This window comes from Drosophila willistoni (assembly GCF_018902025.1).
Source record: "Drosophila willistoni isolate 14030-0811.24 chromosome 2R unlocalized genomic scaffold, UCI_dwil_1.1 Seg200, whole genome shotgun sequence".
NCBI lineage: Eukaryota > Metazoa > Arthropoda > Insecta > Diptera > Drosophilidae > Drosophila > Drosophila willistoni.
Genome location: NW_025814051.1, coordinates 5,748,307 through 5,770,532, shown reverse-complemented (window position 1 = coordinate 5,770,532; position 22,226 = coordinate 5,748,307).

Genomic DNA, 22,226 nt, shown 5'->3' with positions numbered 1-22,226 from the left:
TCCTGCCAATGCGACGCTTGCAAAAGAAAGAAAAATTCCCATAATCATCGTTCGTATCCAATTCGGTAGCACCAGTTGGTTTTTTTTTTGCTTTTTTGGTTGGGTCGTGCCAGCAATGCAGTTGGTAAACCTCTCATTCACACATACATACAGTACATATTATGCTGGGCCAACAGGCGTATGCTTAATATTTCTCATGCGCATGTGAGCCAAGCACAAAGTAGTTGCCATATGCGTTGCGATTTGTTGAAAGAAGTTTACGAAATGCATTGGCTTCTTAGTCTCCTCCTCGTCATCTTGGTGGCCCCTAATTTTTTTTGGCCCAGCTGGTTGCACTGCTCTTCTACCATTGGTTGGTCAGGCCGAATAGGCAGAAAGTTGCAGCTACTACTCCTCAATTGGCCAACGAGGCTTTCTTTTTTATCGCATTTTTTTGCAGTCTGCAATGATATGAAGAGAAAAACAAAAAGGTTACAAACGGTATATGGCTGAAATGGTTAACTTCAATATATCTTTTGTAAATATTAAGTTTAAAAAAAAGTTGGCATTGTCCTCTTAATTCGTTTCATATTTCTTTTGCAAAATTTTACTACCATTTTGTAGAGATAATTGGTTCGGCACATCCTTCGAAACCTAACGAATACAGAATTATGATCAAAAATACATAAAATTCCGTTAAAACTAAACTACGGTTTAGTGTAATGTGATGTTGAAACTATCTTTTTAAGGAATCTCCAAGTAGACATAAGACAACTTCTGCATTTATCAGCTTATTGACACATTTCATTATACATAATTTTAGGATTCTATTTTTTTTTAATTTTTATATTTATTTCTTTAATTGAAGAATGTACATAAGCTTTTAATGTATTGAGAGCAATCTACTAGTTTCAACTAATAATATAAGTTATTGCAGAATATTTATGAATTTACATGCTTTTACATATCTTTACTTCATACATTACTGAAACATTAATCTTTAGGAAGAAGTTTCGAAAAAACACTAGCCGAATTTGGCGACACACTTCCTCTTTTAACCGGGCACTCATCAAACTCTTTCTGCTCTAAAGAAAATGAACAAATACAAGATCAAAGACTCTTTATGTACCCATTGAATGCATTTCTTTATGTTGAAGAGAATTTTTTCATTATTTTAGAAATTTTTCTACTAATTCTAAATCATATTTTGAACAGATGACGTTTATTGGGGTCTCATCGGTTGATATTGAGACAATTTCTTTGGGATCAGTTCAGTTGGTAACTTCCGTTTATCCATCAAGATTTTTAGTCGGTATTATAATTTCGATTAAATATAATTCTGAATGTAGACTACCAAATTTAATAGTGATATAAAGATGCTGTGGGGATCCATAAAAATGGAATAACCCTTTTATCATTTTTCTCCTAAGTTTTTAGTAATGACTTTAAGCTTTGTTTAAACGCTTTATTAGGATATTACCTCAAATAAGTATGATTATATAAAAAGTTCTTCCCAAATAGAGTAATGTCTAATTGTGAACCTTAAAACAAGGTAGCCCGTTATCATTGATCTTTAACAACAAACTACTATATACATAGATATTCTTGAACAATTATTATTCAAAGTCGAGTTTAAAAAAAAACATATTTGCTGTAATTTGATGTAATTGTCCTTAATATTATTTTGAGTTTAGTTAAACTAGATTTTCTTGTATTTACTTTTGTCCCACTGTGCCTATATAGTTCTGAGTGCTTTTAGTTAAATGGTCTTGCTGGTCTACTGTGTTGAGGGTGAAAAAAGTGGGCCTCTGCCAAGATGATAGGTTGCCAAAATCTTGCCTTTTTTCTCACGCTCGCTTCCAAAAAATAAAAAAAAAAAAGGGAAAAATCGAATAACGGCAATGAACTTTATATGTATTACGTAATGCAGCAAAATTCTTGGCAACCAGAGGGATTCCCCCGAGAAACCTAAAATATACCCATTTCCTCTTATACCGATTCTATACAAATAAAATGTAATTACCATAGCCACCTTAGTTCTTAAGGCATAAACAGAAAATTGGATGCTGGGCCATACATATACATATATAATTTATGTTCCCATGGAGTTTTGCCAATAAGTTTTCCCTGCCAGACAAACCGTCTGATCGTCAGCACTTAGTGACTACTCTTCGTCTTGGCCAGAAAGTGAGAGACAGAAAGAGTGAGAGAGAAATGCAGGGGCTATTTAAATTAACTGAGGTCAGTTTTGTGGGAAGAATCTGTGCCATTGAACGGCTGCCAATTTCAAATAAAATTTCAATTTCCAGACAATTTGCTTACGCATGTGTTAATTATGAGTAGAAACGAAGAAAGAGGTGAAACATTTGGCCTTAATTGCCCATAGAACAGGCCTGACAATTTGATTTATACTGTTATTTGAAATTGGTCTATTTTAACCAAACAGTCATTTAACTCTGACAATTTATTAACATTTTGTAAGGGGCGATTTAAATTGGTCAAAAAAAACTTTATCTGATACGGCTGAATTCATGTTTTACTTCTTTGTTCAATCAAGATTCAAATTTGAAGTTTTGGAAAAGTTTTATAACTACATTTTTTCTTGCAGCAAATATATTGAACTATTATTTCAACATCCAACTGGTCACCCTAAATTTATACAAATCTTAGAAAAATTAAAATATTTTAATATCTCTGTACTAGAGATACTATATCGACTTTGAAATGCCCTTTATTATTACATGTAAAAAACTAAACAAAATTAAAGTATGTGGGGCATTTTTATAACTTTAATAATAATCTTAAAATTTAAGGAAAAAAATTTAAATGGAAATTACTAATACCCTATTTTTGTATTGAAAACAGAGATATACGACCTTAAAAGTATGCAATAATCAGCCCCAAAAATTAGCTTTTGAAAACATTTAAAGAAATTCTAAAATGTATAGTGAATAATAAAAAAATATTCGAAGCAAACGTGGTTTATAAAGATTTTTTAAAAATATATAAATTTTTTGCACATTATCAATATCTTTCTACCAGATTGATCCTTTAAAGGGCAAAGTTCCCCTAGAATTGCCTTTGATTGAAATAAGTACAAAATATATTGAAATAGCAAAAAATCAATGTAAATACATTTTTATTACTTCACAAATTCAATACTTTTTACCTTTATATTTACGGTGCAGCTTTGGCTCCATGAAAAATGCCATAAAGAAAGAGTCAAAGCAATGGTTAATTAATAATTTTTCTAAAAAAACATAATCAATTTGTTACTGAATGATCTCATGATCTTAATCTGACATCATGCATTAAATATGTCGAGCTATAATACAAAATTTTTACCTATTACTTGCCTTAATTATATAGAATCTCATATATATCTTTTTATGAATATATATATATTTTTTTTCAGTTTCTCACCCAAACCACTGCCATAAAATGCAAGAAAAAAAACATTTTTAATGTGTGAAAATTAAAATTGTTAAGATTATTAAATAGATTAATGTATAGGGTTTTTATATAGTTACATATAATAGGTATGCATATATGTATATAAAATATATATATGTATATATACATATATAAGTAGCTTTCACGGACAACGCAAAAAGTACGAAAAATCGTTTGACGTTTCGCCTTTTGCCTGCGCTCGGGCGTTTGAAAATTTTCAATTGGCTTTTATTTATTTGTTCTAGAAGCGGCTTTCGACTATTCAGTCTTTGTTGATTTTTTCAGAACTTTTTTTTTTTTGGGTTTTTATTTATTTATTGTTTTTTTTTTCGTTCATTTGCCCATTATACCTTGCTATTTTCGGACACACTTGACGCTGGTCCCCGAAGATCGACAAGCAGAAAAAATTGCGCAGAACTGTCGCCTGCCCTTATGTACAAGACATATATCTACAAAATACATATGCACCATGTACATATATGCATATAAATAGTATTTAGATCGGTCCTACATATGTACATATATAATATATATATATATATATATGTATGGGTATGCATATGTAAGTCTTTTTTGACTAGCGTCTTTCGATGACGCGCAATTGACGCGGGCAAAGACGCGTTGAAAGCGTCGCCGCTGCGTCTATTTTTGTATTACAGATACAGATACGTCTGAAGATACAGATACAAATACAGATACAAATGCATCGGTTTTTGTATATTTTGTTTTCCATCTATTTCAGTTTTTTTTTTTATTTTTTTTTTTCAAAGAAACAAGCGACTAAAAACTCTGGTCTCTTTCGATTCTATTCTATAGGGCGTATTGTAATTAGTTTTTAAGTTTTTCTTTTCTTTTAATTAGAATATTTCACTTAATTTGTTTTGCACAAAAACCTTGAGACTAAATTAAGTGCAAAACATATTTTTAGATGGTTGCAAATAAGTTTTTTAGAAGTGACTAAAGTCGTTTATAACAGAATAATATTATGTTTGAATTAAAAGGAATGATTTATTAGGACTACTTTATAATACATTAATTTTTGTTGTACTTTTAAGTCACAATAAAGTATAAAACAGTTCATTAATTTTCAGGATAATAAGTATTTCACATATTATTAACAACAAATCTCTTTGGATTTAAAGATGAATTATGTACTTTATTGTTTTTTTATGAATTATAATTTGACAACACATTATTGAAATTTAACGATAAATTAAAGTTTCACTTTTCTATTGTTTACCTTTGCTACCCTGAAGGCCAAAATATTGGCTATTATCCTTATGATTAATAGATCACTGATTAGAAAAGATATTTTGTTTTTTTGACGTTTTTTTAAATTTATTGTAGTTTTATTTTTTAAATATTCCTAGGAATGTTTAAGTTTTGTTTTCTTTTTTATCACTTTTTATAGATGTCTTTTTATCACACCTTTTTCTTTTTTTGGTGGATTTTAAAATTTGAGATTAACTTTTTACTAATAATTGATTCTTGATAACAAATTAATTAAAATAATGGTATTAGGAATTAATTATTTTCTTATCACACAAATCAGCGAACTTTCCCTGATGAAACTTTGATGAAAACTGAAATGTCAATCAAAAAAACCGCCGAAAGAAAAATGTAAAAGAAAAAACATAAAATCAAAAACTGAAAGGAAATTGGCAAACAAAACTTTGAATATTAACTGGCTGCCAAAAAAGTACAACAAAAGCAAAACAAAAAAATATATACAACAAAAAAAAGAAAGCCGGCAAAAATGTTTGAATATTGGCCAATAAATTTTTACAAGACATTCAACCCCAGGAATGAAGCGGCCTTGCCAAAGGCCAATCAAACCAGGCAAAACGTCATGATAAACACATAATCATTAAATTAATAATGATAATTGGACACCTGTTGGAATGTCTGGCCAACAGAACCTGCCCAACCTTCCCCTCTCTCTTAATCATTCTCTGTTTTGACCAATAAACAATCGACAATGTTGATGACGTCAAATTTCTTTTTTGTTTCATTGGGTGCGTCAGCAATTAAAAATCATAATGAGAGTGCCAAGAGGTGGCGCCTCCACAATCGGTTGCCAGAATAGCCAAAAAGGCCGATGCCACGCGACCCAGCCGGGGGGCCCCTCCCATTGCCAGCCCCATCCCGAATTCCACAGGATGCGTTGCCAACTTTTTGAGAAAAGTTGGCAAGCAATTCCAATCTGGCTGCGTTTGTTTATTATATGTTTATGCTTGGCTCATGCGATGACAGAGAGGAGACCAGTGAGTGCAGACCTTCCAGGCAAGTGTTCTGAATGTCAGGGGGGAGGGTGGAGGGTTGCCGGCACCGAGAGGTGCGTGTCTTTGCTATGTGTGCCAAGAAACCAAAGGCACGAAAGATTGAGATGAAAACGGAGGTAAAGAGTAAGAGTATGTGAAAATAAGGAAATGAATTTAAGACTAAAAAAATCCCAATATCAGCAATGAAAAATTACATTTTCTAATACCCTAACAAGTTAGTCTCAAAAATTTGCTATAAACTAAAGATGTCTGCGAAGACGTTTATAATAATTGTATATAATAGAAACCTGAAAATTTAAAACTTAATTTTGGACTATCTAAAATTATTTGTATTTCAAATTTGCCAGCAAAAATATAAAAATTGATAAATTGTGTCCAATTTTGTAATATTTTTTTCTGAAAAATATTAATGCGAGAAAATGTTAAAAACGAAAACGAATTCCTAAAATATGAAACAGTTCCTGAACTATGTATATATAGGCCTGATTTATTTTTCTATGAATACAGAAAAGCAAAAATAATAAAAATGCTAAAGCTAAATTCTAAGCTCAAAAATATTTGAAGTTGATTTTTTAAACGAACTTGGAACTACATACATAGTTATTTCCTCTTTTGATAAGGAAAACTCCACCGAGCTTATGTTAGTATTAGTCAAAACGAAAAACGAACAGACTAAACCATTTTTCTCTGCAGCAGACTCTGCTAAATGTTTTAGTTTTTAACACAGACTAAATAGTTCTTATAATAACTATTTTATTATGTGTTATTAGTTAGACTTCTCATGAATCAAACTTCTATTTTAAATCAAGACTTACAGATAGGAAGATTGAAATCAGTCATTGAAGATTAAAGCTTGACTAAACATTTTTACTTATCTGTATCTTATAGCCATTATTAATAAATGTAGGATACAATAATTAAAAACATACAACAAAATTTAGTTAGTTACTAACATAGTTACTAGTTAACTATAGAGTAGCTAGGAGAGTACCATAACGAAAAATTTGTTAGGTGCTACATATATCAAAAAATTTGTATATTCTTTTACAATATTTTGATCTTAAGACATATATGTTTTGGTGCATTAGACTTTTAGGCGCTGCCACAATGCAGCTAAACACAACTCAAAACAAATAAGGGAGAGAGAGAGAGAGAGAGACAGAGATAAAAAGAAAGAAGAAAAAACCTCTTTGCCTCACATTAAGTATACGCGGCATGGGCATAGGACAAAAGTTGCCGGCCATGCATAACAAATAAATAACAAGGCGGCTGCCTGGACTGGACCATCGGCATCATCATTATGGAAAAGGAAGAAAAGGAAGATATATATATATATGTAAAGCTATTCCCATCAAAGGCTCGCCGGCACTAATAAGTTTTCGAGCACAAAATGAAAATGAAAAATCGTTTGTGCATTTTTATAAGTGCAAAAATATGCAAATCGAGTAAATCATTACTGCAAATACTGGACGACAAAAGGGGCAGATAAAGTTTTCTACCAATTTTTATATGTATTTTTTTTTTTTTTCTATTCTTTCCCCACCAGTGCGACGGAAGGCAGAGCGAGATGAGGAAATAATAATTTGGCGATTTATTTGTTTGTTTGTTTTATATGCCATGTCTAGCTAGGTCTAGGCAAAAGAAATAACGAAAGAAAAATTATGGTTTTTGACTGAATTTGGCGGCCGAATATAATTTAACTTGACAGTGGCCAAAAGGATGATGATGATGAGGGCAAACAAGGGGGAAATGAAAACTTGCGGCACAAAGAGAAATAGTTTAAAGACAAATTGATGGCATTTTGAGAAAGATATTTTGACATTAAAACATATTTTTTTAATTGCATTCAAGACTAGAATGTTGCAGACTATTTAAACGTGTCCAATTCAAACTAATATGTAACCAGTTTCGAAATTATATTTGATAATCAGAAGTGCGATGTATCTGTAGATTCAATTTCTATCTTTTCTCATTGGAGAAATCTTAGCCAAGCTCTTATTTTTATGGATTGAATTCCAAAAATATTTTGTTTTTAATGATCTTTAAAGCCTAAATTGGTTTTCTTTACAGCTGTTACCACAAGATAACTAATCATTTCCACCTCTCCACCCTCCTTCAAACCTCTTAAAAATTGAAATAAAAATATCATTCTACTAGGAAGAACCATTCAGGAACAGCTTGGCGCCACATAAATAATCTAAGAATGCACCAAACACCAAAATGACAGGAGATGTAGAATATTACAGCCTAGGAGGGCGTTCCTACTTAACCGAAAGCCATTCAACATACTTTCAAATACTAAATTCATACTAAATACAGGGAATTTATAGGCCGGCTCAGAGCTGATATGTTAAAGGCAGCACCCTCAAAACGCAAAGCAACAGAGTCAGACATACGCACACGTTTTCTCATCTTCGCATTATCCTTGTAACCTTCAGCTCATCCTTTTTTTTGGCTTGTGGTTCATTTTGGATGGAGCTGGAGAAGGCATTTAGTCATTGCGTATGGGTCATGGTTCAATGCACAGACAACGTGGCTTTTGTTTGGGTGTCTGTCTAACCAGACACAACATTTGAAAATTATAGTAAAAATATGGCGAACATTGTTATTGAGCAAAACGAAACGAGAAAAAAGTAAAAATCATATCTTAAATAGAAACATTAAGTCAATTCATTTTTCTTTTTTTTTTTTGAAGGCTTTCTATTTGCTTTGTGCCGCCATAAAATTTTTGGAAATTTCAAATGTTTTCTTAATGCCTTTTAAATTTATGATCTCGGTCAAAAAGTACAACTACAAAAGTTGTTCAAAAATTAGTTTGCCACAGGCAAGAGGGTGAGTGTTACGGAGAGAGGTAGTTGGGTAATAATTTACGAGCCATTAAAACAATTAAAAATCTTTGTTCCTTTCTTAAGTTAATTGGCCAAAAAACTAAAGAGACTACTTCCCCTTCTACGAAGCATTAAGGAAAAACTCTAGTTTAATATTTGTATACTCTTACGAATTTGGTGAAATTTATAAAAAAAAATTGATACTATTATCGATTTAAAATTATTATGTAGTTTTTCATTATAATTTGATTGCACAAAGTATTTTTAAGAACAGAATTCAATTTTGAACTAAGTTAAGTTTGCAGAAAAAATGTGTAAAGTTAGGTTTTTTCATACTCATTTAACTATATATACATAATCATAATCATACATCTGATATATTCCATTTAACTTACACACAGAAAATTACAAAATATCCGATTCAATAATAGAGTGATCCCCAGTTTCTGTTGTTTAACGTATTGATTGAAAATTTATTTCTATATAATTGAAAATTGTTCATATTTTTATTGCTCAGTTGCCTCATTGCGGGATATGTGATATGGTAGTCTGAACTTTAGAAATTTACATGAAGACATATGTTGCTTAAACATTGCATTACTGATCGTGAGGTATTCATTGTAAAACCTTTGAAGGTGACCACCTTGATTGCCATGAAGTGAATTTACAATTTACAAGTGCAATATTTAAATATACATACATTTTACTATCCATGAAAGAGGGAATTTATTTTCTTTTTTTTTCTAGAAGGTATGAGAGTAAGGTAACGTTATTAAAACAAAATTAAAATGTTCACTATCATAACAAAATAAAGCCAAATTTTATAAAACTTGTCGGAAACCGATTCTTTCATTGATATTGCTCAAAGTATATCTTCATTACTTAGAAGTGTATATACCATTTTTTTCAAGAGCATCGACATTAACACCAAATTTAATTGCTCGTATTTCAAGCTTTGCTAATGTTTTCACATTTATTTTCGTTTCTCGTCTTTGATTTTTTTTTTTTTTTGTTGTCTTTTGGCGCTGAAAAGGAATTTTTTTTGTTGACACCAACAATGTTTCGGACATCCTGGCAAATAATTCTTTATCCTAGCAATTTTTTCTTTTGCATTTTTGCAGGAAATTGGCAAAGGCCATTGTGTCCTTTCCTCTTGACTGGCTGCATATGTCCATGGTCAGTTTCCTTTTTCTTTCTTTCATTTCATCGCGTTTCTTTTTTCTATTTTTGTGTTTTTTTTATCAGTTTTGCATTTGAACACGAACGGCTTGTAAGATTTATGGGGACCAGCATTGATTCTATTGATGGGCCAAAGAGAGATACAAATATCTCTGTATATATATGTAAATTTTTTTATTTAAAATAAATTAAAGTTGCCTGCCAATGCGCTAGGCAATTAAAACTAATTGATTTGCCTAAGAGAAATGTCCTAGACTTACGAAGAAAAAAAAACATAACTTTGTCACTTAAGATAAATTAATCTGCAAAATTGAGACAAGAAAAAATGTATTGAAAATTCAAATGAATCATATGAATACCAATTGATGTCTTGGGAATAAAAAAGATGAATTGAAAAATAAATATTCAAATATTTTATTAATCTTCAAACGACAAATTACAATTTACATTCTCGACTTAATGCAATGAATTTACGTGTCAGTGAATTGTAAATAGTTAGGTTTTATTTTGTTTGTGTGTGTAATTTTAATAGGTGTCAAAATGTTTTATTTGTTTCATATTTATGCCGACGTGAGATCTAAGGTTTTTTTTGCTAAACTAAAAAAAAAATTTTCTTTCCTCGATATATTTTAAACATTCTTTGATGGCAGGTCAAAAATAAACCCATCAATTTTGATTTATCTTTAACAGAATGTAAGTTTTATTTTTAAAGTTATCTTTTGGAAATACTTCTAATCTGCCGAGTATTTAAGAGGACTTTATTTCATTTTAGGGTTTAATAACAACTTTTTTACTTTTTAGAAGTTACAAAATCTAAGCATTTATATAAAAACCCATTGAACCAAATCCTTTTTTTTGTAAGCGAATCGATTTTTTAAGTGACTCAGGCTTTCGGCTTCTATATCTAGTATATATATATAATGTACCTACAATTACATATGTATACAAAAAAAAAATTTGTAAAAACATCCCGTCTGATTGAAATTAGGTTTTTAGGGGTTTTATATTGATGGAGGTATTCATATTCATAGCATATTTCATATTGAAAGAGGTATTAGCCTAGATTAACCAAATTTAGATTTAGAAAACATGTAGTGTGAGCCATTTTGATGGCTATAATTCCTTAAAAATTTTGTTGAATAAAATAAACTTCTTTAAATATCTGACTAATTCTATAATACTTTTTACAAAAAAATGTATAAAAATATAAATTTCTATCTATACAGAAAGGCTTTCGTTATATAAATGGGACAAAATTATATTACGTATTTGGAGGCCTATATGCCATAAGATTAATATTATTTTACCTATATTATAGTTGTATTTATTTGGATAAACTCAATAACAGATCAGAAAAGAAAATCGATGTATAAAAATAATTTATTTCATTTTCCCCATTCTGTTTATATAGACATTTTGTTTATAATTAAAATTAAACTGCATCATGTTTTTTTTTTATAAACTCTCAAGGTATCACTTAATGTGTATAACATTTTTGTTATGTTCTTTAAATTTACTTATTTATAATTTTTAGGACTTACCTGTTTTTAACACTTTTCCTCACTGCTGTTTTAACGGGTTGCATTTGCCTTCCATTCACTTGGTTGATTTAGTCGAACAAAAAATCAACTCACGCCGATTTTGTTTATAATTGTTCAATTTACGTTGAAATTAAATTGTCTACAAGTGCTTAGTATTAACACATTTATAGTATTGTAGTTTATAGTGTGTTATTTAGATTATATTTAAATTTATATAACTTGTTTGCTAAATTGTTTTAAGCATTCTCAGTTATATATTTTTTTTTTTCTCATAATATTGCACTAAAAAGTTCTCATTGTTGTTGAATATTTTTGCATAATTCGATTATAATATATGTGATAGAATATTTATATATATTGTGTATTATATTGGTTATTACGTTTCGATTATAATTGTAATTGATTTGATTAAGCACTAGTAATTGTGTATTAATTAATTTCGTGGAGTTTTTATATTTTTATTTGATGCTGATCCTTTGAGGTTTGCCTAGCATGTGTCCAGTTGGTTTTGGTTGGTTCCAAAGCCAAACAGTTTCCTTTACATTCTTGGCAGCTCACGTGGGGTCGGTTTGTGAGTGACCCAAACACGCACACTCACACACATACACACACACAACATACACACAGTACACAGCACACACACACCACAAAAGTGGCCACTTGTTGTTGTTGATTTGCAGTTGAAATACGTTTTGTTTGTTGGTATAAAAGTTTTTTGCTGTATAATCGAGACGAACGTATCCTTCAGTTGATGTTAGTTGACTGCCAAGCTCCACTGTTTCCTGTTGCGTGTGCCTGAGTCTGTGTGTTAGTGTGTGTGTGTATGTGTGAGTGTGTATGTTTAGCTGTCAATTGGTTTGATCTTGGCTCGCCATTTCTTTGACTTGGCTAATCAAACCAGAGTTGTTGGCCAAGAAAATTTTTGGTGTCCTGGCTGCGTTATTGGACCTCTTCACCACCTCAAAATTATGTTGAAGTTGTTGTTTTTCTTTCTGTTGTTGTTGTTGTTGTTGTTGTTGCTGCTGTTACTGTTGGCTGGCCACTTTTCTTGGCTGGCTATGCGTCGCTCAAACTCAATTGCCAATCTGCTCGAAAAATGTAAAGAGCTTGCGGTAATGCGGAAAGGGGGGAGGTTTAGAGTTAGTGGCCAACCCGGACCCGGACACCCGGTCCGGTCCGGCCAACCGGTGACGGTTGCCAGCCTTTTGTTGGCTCCAAACACCAGACGCTACCAGTTTCTTGGCCAACTGACTGACGACTGCTCGTTTGTGCTGCCAAAAAGCGAACCAGAAGCCCTCGAAACGAAATTTGTCGTCGTCGTTGTCGTTGTCCGTCGTCGCTCCTCTGCTGGCACAGCCATAGCCATAGTCATAGTCATACCCATAGCCACTGCTGCTGATGTTTCTGCTTTTTGTGTCGTCATCGTTTCGCCAGCCATTTCCCCCACCTTGATGTCATGCTCATCTCTTGCTCCTCCTCCTCCTACTTCTCCAATTGTTATTTCTCCCCTTCATTGCAATTCCAACTGGCTGAGCTCCAATGTAGATCCCCCATTCTTCTCCTTTACATGGGCCAACATCCCCTTCCATTTCCACGACATGCACGACTCGTCTGTCGCTTCGTGTTCAATTCGTTTGCTAAGAGAGAAAATTCGCTTTGCTCTCTGTTATTTTTTATTTTCAGAGAATTTTTAGTTTTTCTTTTCATCTTTATTTTCAGTTTGCCCGCGAAAAATATTGAAAATTTCTATGGGATTTAGTATTATAGATTTATGATATCATATCGTTGAGTATGTTTGGTTTGTTGTTGCCACAGATCACAGCAAATCATAATGGAACGAAAAGAAAATTAACTTTAAAATTATTCTGTCGAAACTTAACAAAATTGGGAAAAGTTGGATCAGATTTTAGACAAGCACAAAACAATAAAATGGCATAGCAGTGAGTCTTTTTCGTTTGAGTTTGTAAGGTTTTAAATTACAGAAATGTGGTATTAAACTTTCCTAGTTTTTTTTGAGATGTATATGATTGTCTTGGATATATTTATGATTAATTTATATATAAACATTTTTCAAAATACGAATCAAACCTTTAAACCACGCTAACAGGAGGTTAATCTTCTGAGTAAAGAAGAACTTTCTGTAGACTAAAAATCGAAACATTTTTTTATTGAAAATTTTAAAAAAATATAAAATGCAAACACGTTTTCTAAAACTTCACAATATCTTTGTATTTAAATTTCGAATCTAGTTATAATTTCAATATTTGCTGTCTTTAAATATTATTTACTATTATGCAGAACTTAAATTTAAAACTGAAATGAATCAAATTAAAGAACTTAAAAATGCCTCTTAAGAACTTCGTTTACACTTAATTTATACATATGTAATCCCTTGACAAATAACATTTACTTACCTTTCAGTAAGCCATGAGACCCTTAATTGTCTAAGTCAGTCTTATCTTTAAACACTTTTTGTCAAGCATTTGAAATTGGTAACCCAAAAAAAAGAGGGTTTTCCTAGTTGACTTCGCAATTTTCCTAAACGCTTGCCATTTATTTTATATTTTTTTCTATTTTTTTTTTTTTGGGTGCCGGATTTTGTGTTAAGTTGATAATTTCCTAAGCCCGCACAAAATTCTCACCCACATTATCGGAAAAGTTTTCAGGTCATTAAGTTTGCCGGCAGCAAACAGACACAGGCAGTGAGATGGCTAGCAGGCAGGGCCATGTTAGACAGACATAAGGAAGAGAAAAGACAGTCAGACATACACACAGAAAGGAAAGGTAAATTAAGCCAAAGAAACTTCAAGAAGGAAGCCAATAGAAAAACAATTGAAAATTTTGTAAAAGGCAATTAAAGTCAGTTTGTTATACACTTACTAAATGGGTCTAATCATTTGATCAAGAAGCAAAGAGCACTTGATCGGTTGCTTTTAAGACATCAATGGATTCAAAATTGGTCAAAAAAGGGCTGTTAAGGGTAGAGCTTACAATTTATTGCTCAGTAAGTTGTTAGTTTATTATTATTTACATAATTTATTTATTATTTATTTAACATTTCGGACAACACAACACTTAAGATTTCAAACATAATCTATCTTTCTATTGCTCATTGTCAAAGCTTCTAATTCTGGAAAATATGTCAGAGAATATGTATTTTATTTTAATTCCTTGTTAATGTTAAGTAAAAAGGATTTTCTTTTCTTTAAATTTTTTTTAAACTCTATAATATAGACTACTTTCTGAAATTTATAATATCTTATATTTTTGTTCCTCAGTCATACAAATGACCAATCAAATTGCAAGGGTTAAAAATCTTTGGCCTAAGCCCAAAGATATCTGTTTCCGAAAAGATATTGCACATATGCTAAGATTTATGTGTTTCTGTGTTTTGTTTTTTTTGTAGAAAGAATGTTGCCATTTAAATTTGGAAATTTGTCGTATCCTTTTCTTCTTCCTGTTTTCTATTCTCTTTCCATTTCCCTAGCAGGATGCCAACATTTGAATATTTTTCTGACATTTTTATTTGTTTTTCTTGTTTAGCGCCAGAAAAATGTCTGTTAAAATAAATATATCGGCCAACTGGGGGACAGAAAAACAAAAAACAAAAAAATAAAACAAAAAGAATCACAAAAGAATAAAACTAAACTTCAACTAACTCAGGTTAAATGAAACGCCGCTTGCATATTAATTTCAATTTTCTTTCAATTTGTATCTTCAATGCAATGTGCTTGTGGCCTTTGAATGCACAAAGTGTTTTTATGGCGAAAATACTTTTGCATTTTCTGCATTTGCATTCAGTGTACTGAACTGCACCTTGTTGTTGCCTTTGTTGTTGTGGAGATTCGATCAAACTGCCCCCTCGGTGTATGCTGTTGCCTCTCTCAGACCAGTGGCACCTTGCGAAAATCAGGGCAAATGCAAATTGGGAAAGTTTAACTGTTGCCAATGCTTTGATTTTGATTCAGTTACTGATTCTGGGGCCCTACCTTGCCAACAAATTGATTGATGCAAATCCTGTTCGAAGATTTATAAAATTTACTATAACCTACTTGATCAAATTGCAACAAAATTCATGGGGTAAAAACCTAATTCATGTTTTGATCAATTAAAACATGGTTTGGTGGGCTCGAGTCCGAGGGGTCAGAAATGTCAATATTTCGAACCATTTATTAACTTTTCACACTCTTTATAACCCCAATAGTGAGTCATCGAAGGTGTCATGAAATTGCCATAAATCCCTAATTAGAAATTATTAAAATTACCGAGACCAAAATCTAAATTTTTTGATCGGACTTTTTCCAAAAAGATTTTTTAAGATCCCTTCATCGTATCTTTTAATGTCAAAATGTAAAGTTAAATTTCTCATTGAGAAATTCTCAATTACTTCAAAAAAAAGGAATACCAATTTAATCCCAACTACAGAAAAATGGAGATAATATATGGTTACTTACATTCTTAAGGGAATTAGCCAAGGATAAGTTATTGTTCTTTTTCTAACTATTCGAATTTCTCAGATAATAGACAACCGAATTGAATATTTTTTTGTCTTGCCTATTAGAACTTTAGTAAAATCACTATTACAATGATTAATAATCTTATAAACATTTTAATAAATAATGTGTAAATGATCCATTTAGAAAACGGAGCTTGTGAAAATTATATGCAGTTAAGTTATCATTTTTTTTCTTTAAAATCGGTATTTTCAGATATAGAGACAATATATACATACATAAATAGAAATATCTGTATTATAATACATCTGTTTAAACATCATACCAAAAACCAAAGTTTCTGGTGTTTCGATTTTGGTTATCTTAAATATTTATTAGAACATTAGAAATTAAAATTAAAATGATTTTGCTTACAACATAGTTCAAAACGAATAAATCGCATAAGCGAGTATAACGAACTGTTCAAAAAAACGAAAGAGTATTAATTAGAAAGTTTGAATAAATAAGTGGGACTGGCTAAGTGTCCCAACCAGATAGATATTTCCTATGACATTTGAAATCTTAATTTACTTTAAATTTATCTCTCAACAATAATTTAAATCGTTGTTTCCTTTGAGTCTTATGCCTAATGATCATCAGATCAACAATAACAACAGACTAATTATGTGTTTCCAAAACGTTTACAAATTGGTTTAAGGTTAAGATAATAAAAATTCAAACGATTCCAATCCAACATTGAATAACTGTGTCCATACTTAGTTACTCTTCCTAAATGTTACCATCTTGCGGTTATTTAGTTTCTTTTATAAGCAAAGCTAAACAAATCATTTCAATGCATTTTTTTCCTGTCCTCTTTCTCCCCTTCAACTGCCCAGCAATTTGGCAAAAAGCAAGTAAAAAGCCACGTGACTAACATAACCAAATACAGTTATAGCCATGACCATTTCAGTCAGAAGCCTTGAAGGGAAGCAAGTGCTCGACAAAATGTTTTGTTTGGCAAAAATCAAGATGTGTTGCATCCTTTGGCATCGTGTCTTTTCTTTCTTATTTTTTTTTTTTTTGTATTCGCTGGCATCAGACGAGAATGTGGATGAGAATTGAAGTGAGTGTGTGTGTGTGTGTGTGTGTGTGTGTTGGGGTCCTCGTATGTTTATCTTTGGCTTGGCCTTTGTCTAGTTGAAGTGGCACAGGAATTTTTTCATGTGTCTGCGGCAATGGGTGTGAGCAACGTTGTTGTCCTTTGGCGCTGTTTGAGCAATAAATAAACGTTTAGTTTTTGGGAAACGGAAATACGGCGACAGCAACAGCAGTTCCTCCTAAAATGGCAACAAGAAGAAGGTTCAACCGGCTGTATCAAAGAATGTGTGTGTGTTTGTGTTTGTTGTGCGGAGGAAAGGGAAAAGAAGGCGGACTCTTGTTTTTTGACTGCTGGCAGCACGTGCAGCTGCGGTCAACGTGTGGCAATAGGAGCATTGTTGCCACAGTTTTTGGTTTTTGTTGTTGCTGTTGAGGGGGTTAACTAAATCCAACAACATGGCCCCATTAATGGCAACATAATCGCCAGTCAATTAACACGACTCATCGCTGTGCACCTCCAAAACCGTCTACACTGTCAGAAAATTTTGACATTATGACAAAATGACATTACACTTTGAATATTTAATAAACATTTTGAAATTAATAAACATTTTTGTTCAAAATCGTACTAAAAAAAATTATAAAGGATAAATGTGAAGCCAGGCGAACAGAATGCGAAATTTTGTAAACTTTGTTCAGAATTAAGTCTGTTCTCGATGATTTCAAAAAGTGTACTGAACCAAATGTCTAAGACAGCTGCCTGGAATAACGGAAAAAACTTCGTTTATAAATAATAACCAATGAAACTTTCCCAACAACATTTTTCCTACTTGAACTTAAAAAATAAACTTTATTAAATTTTTTTATGCCATAATTTACCTTTTAAAGATTTTTTATCATTTCCATTACACTAGATTTTGTCTTAAGATATTCTAAAATATATATTTTTTTTGAACAACCAAAAAACAATTATATTAAAGTTAGAGGAGAATAAAAAACAAATTAGGTAAATTTGAAACTGTTCTCAAAAAACCTCGAACATGAAAAAATATGCACAAAATTTTAACAAATCGAACAAGTTTTAAGGTTTTAATTTCGACTAATTAATTACATATATTTAGATTCTTCCTAATCAGTCACTAATTATAAAATTTTAATTTCATAGCCATCACTGAAAATTTTAAATATATCGATTAAGTGATATAATCCTTTTCATCAAAATTTATACATATTTGTTTTGAATTTCTTAATTTTAAAATCTATTTTATTAAGTTTTGTAGAACAATTTTTACGTGTATTTCAGTTTGCAATTGACAGCTCTTGAACCTCACTTTACGTTAGTTTAAATTGTCTTTCAGAAATTTATCAAAAAATTTAACTAAAGGTGGTTCTCGCATTTTGTTTAGTGTATTTTTTGCTTTTACATTGTGGCATTCTCTGTTTAACATGCATTTATTAGAAATTTATTAGCGCGGACGAACAAACATTTTTACAACACAAAAACATTTTTCCGCACAAAAATGCATAAAAATGATTTTTGTAAACTGGCGCCACCAGTGTTAGCAGGTCCATTGGCGGTTCCATTGGCGGCTCCACCAGTTCGACAATCGTTTCCATAACTCACACAAAGTAGTCAAGTGTTTAGTCAAGCTATGGAGCATTGGAGCACACAAGTAGTGGAAAAGTGCATCCACTTATTCTGATTGGCATCGAAACCTGTTGACCATTTGCATTCATTAGTTTTTGGTTCTCGTCCTTTTTACTGCCTCATTTGGATTCAAATTTTATGGGAACATTTATGCTTGTGTCGAAAGGAATCACATGCATATGGACAATGTACATATATAAAGGTTAAGTTATCTCTCCAGATTTATCTAAAGTGGCAATGAGATTGTGCAAGTAAAACAAGAAGATTGTCATCAGAAATAAAAAGAAAATACCTTAAATTGGATTGGTTTTTATGTCCATGCATGAATCGAAATGTCTTAGTCATGGGAGACTATATTTCTTAAGACATTAAGAAATTAATATTTTTTTGTAATTTTTAAAAATGGCTATGTAGTTTATGAACAACAAAGTATTAAGAATAAATTAACCATATGTGCTTCAATTCAGAGGAATTATTATTCAGTCTGAAAGAACGAAAAAATTGCTTACTTAAGAGGTGCAAGTCTCACATTTTCAATCTAAAAGTTTTTCCATTTCATCATTAGCTTTTCAAAGAGCTTAAAAATTAACCAAATGATTTAATTTTACAGCTAAGATTATAATTCCTTCACACTTATAACTTATTATAAAGTAATGAATTCAAGAAACATACAAATAAGAAGTATACAAATTTTAGAGTAGACTGTTGTGCAATAACATTGAAAAATATTTACATAAAATGTTTATATAATTTGTATACTTAATTGACTTTTTGCTTAAATCTAAATAAAAATGCTTCCCTTTTTAGGACTAATAATATGTTGTATATTTTTTTTTGTCACCTTCTGACTATATTTATTGCCAAGTCATCCTCATCATTTTCAACTCAATGCAAAACTTCACTTTTGCCCAATGCAAAGATGCGGTAACATTTTGCAACGACATATAACCAACAGGTGTAGACGCTATTTTCAAAACATGTCGCACGAGTTGGCTATATTTATATTAATAGGAAAAGGAAAGAAAAAGAAATTCAAATGACAAAAATTGCTAAAGTGAAGTGCAGCTGCATTTAAGATATACAAAGCATCATATTGCTTTAACCCAGAGTACCAAGAGGAGAAAATTTCTTCACCCCAAAAAATGGATAGAAAAAACCGCAACAATACTGCTACAGGGAAAAACACTTGAAAGAGGAGGGAAACAAAGAGAAGAGAGAAAGAGAGAGAGCAGGGCACTTTTCCTCTTACTGGTTTTTGCTATTTGAGTTATTTTATGAGTTTTATTGGCTTTTATTGGCAACGAGAATTTGAATTTTTCAAAACGACACTTGCCTGCTGGTCCTCGTCCTCGTTAGTCATTCTTTATGGCATCCTTTCCTATTTTCCTCTGCTATGGTATCACCGTTTTTGTGTATGTTTTGCCTAAAGCTGTCTAACAGGTGTTCATAACTTTTCCCACTGATTGCAGTTTTATGGCCACAAAAAAAAAAGTTAACTCCAGATAACAACAAACAAAACTGCTAATTAACTGTTGAATAACAAAACTCTTTAATCCCAATTGCGAATCATCTCGCAGTTGCCATTCAAAGTGTGCCGCATAATAGCCATGGCCTCAACCGCAGACAGACAACTTGCTAATTTTCATGCACCATTTAAGGGGGGAGAACAAAAACCAGAAAAAAAGAAGTCCTTCTTGTCACGAATTCACTTGACAACTCTTTTTTTTCACCATCTGCAGTTTTCTTGGTACATTTTTTTTGGTGTATTGCCGCAGTCAGCCTCTACTTAAAATTCAGTGCCTGACGTAAACATCCTTAAGCCTCTTCCTAACCCCTCACCCCTCTAGTTGAGGACTCTTCAGTGTTCTTTTGGCAAGACAATGCCAAAAATGCGCTTTAACGATATGTCAGAGATTAGAGAGTAGTAAAAATGAATGCACAAAAAGACAAGGGCAATTAATTCAAGTCATTAGCTAAAACGGAAAACAAAAACAGAGTCACTTGCTGAAATTTGGTTGTGCTAATGTTGCTACACTTTAAATTAGCCTTCGTATAAGCTGAGACTACACGAAAAGAATATACCCTATTTCTTAAGAATTATTATACTTAATTATTCGATTGTATTGCATCAATTATGCTTTCGATTGTAATTGACTATTTAGCTGTTATAAAACATAGTACAAGTTTAGACCTCAAAGTAGGTAAGAGTTTGTTCAGAGTTGTTGTTGTAACTGAAAAGTACAGTATCAAAGTTATAACTGAAAAGAACATAGACGTCACATAATACACAATGACTTTTTGTACGAATTGCACTCGCTTAAGAAAAGTTAATATGCCCTTAGAAAGAGTACAAAAATTGGATGTGTTCCCAAAACAGATTTTCTCATTTGCCGATTGCATTCTCAATTGAAAGCAAACTGAAAATGGCAAGTTTAGCATACGTAGATTTGATTCTTAAGTTAAAATATATTAAAACTTCTTAACAACGATTAAGTTATAAACCTTAAATTATTTTTGATATTAAACTTTGCCATGGCGAATTATTCTTGCATAATTTTTGTGCCCTTGCTTATTTAAACATTCGATTCAAATTTACTCTAATTAGAAACATTATTAAATTATAGCAAATTGTCTAAAAGCTTCAACTTCTATTATCATTTCATGTAGCATGTCTTAGCTTATTATGTAAACATTCTATAAAATGTTCAAAATAGGAAAAATATCTATGAAGAGATTTTTTAAAACCGAAGTTCTTCAAAATTCTTTAAGAAAGAACTTCAGATAACAGTTCTAGTTCATTTTTAGGATGTAGTTAAGAGAAAATCCTTTACAAAAATTTACAAAAAATCCTATTAGTTTGCCACTTTTACCATGATTTACAGATGATTTGTTTCTTTAAATTTACCTTAATCGCAGAATCTTAATTATTAACACTATAAAGTATCATACCATCGAAGCAACTACACACTTGTTTCATATGCTTGCCATTTAGTTACTAAGCTTGTACTGATTAAATTCTAATAAGCCTAAAATACAAACCATTTTCCATAAATATATTTTCCAGAACATCATTAAAAAGTTTGCCAAATGCAATAATAACCACAATAAAAACTGAATAATAATAAATATATATGTATGTAAGAATATGAAATAAAGACTGCCAGAGGCATATCGAGCAAAACAAAGCAGCGAATGGCAAATAATTTCCCTCATATATATGAAAACGAAAACAAGGACATCGTGTGTGTGGATGAGGAAGGATAAAGTCAAAACGGATGTACAAATTGCAAAACATAATTCAAATTGTTTGACTGTTGTGTGTTTTTTCTTGACAATGACTGCGCCAGTTTTGCAGTTGTTACACCCATCGAGCATCCACCTCCTCCGCCCACTTTTCTATTTTTTTGTTTCTATTTATTTGTTTTTTTCTTTTTGTCTTTTCTACTTGGCATATGTCTGAGTGTGTGTGGCGCCACTTTGTATGCAATATATTTTTGCCTAGTCGCTTTATACATATGTACTTAGTAATAGTATTTGTAGACAATTTAAGCTTTAATATCCGTCTAGGCGTGTTAGTCACATTAAAATTAAATCATTTGCCTGAAACAGTCGCGGGTAAAGTTAGCTTAAAAAGCAATTAAATGTGATTAGCATAAGTTGAAAATGAATTGCAGCCGCAGCAGCAGCACTTCATATGCTTTTGCAAATGCCATTGCATACTTTTTGGCTACCAATTTTTGAGGTCCCATTTGACTTAATTAGTTGGCTAACACCAACAGGGCCAA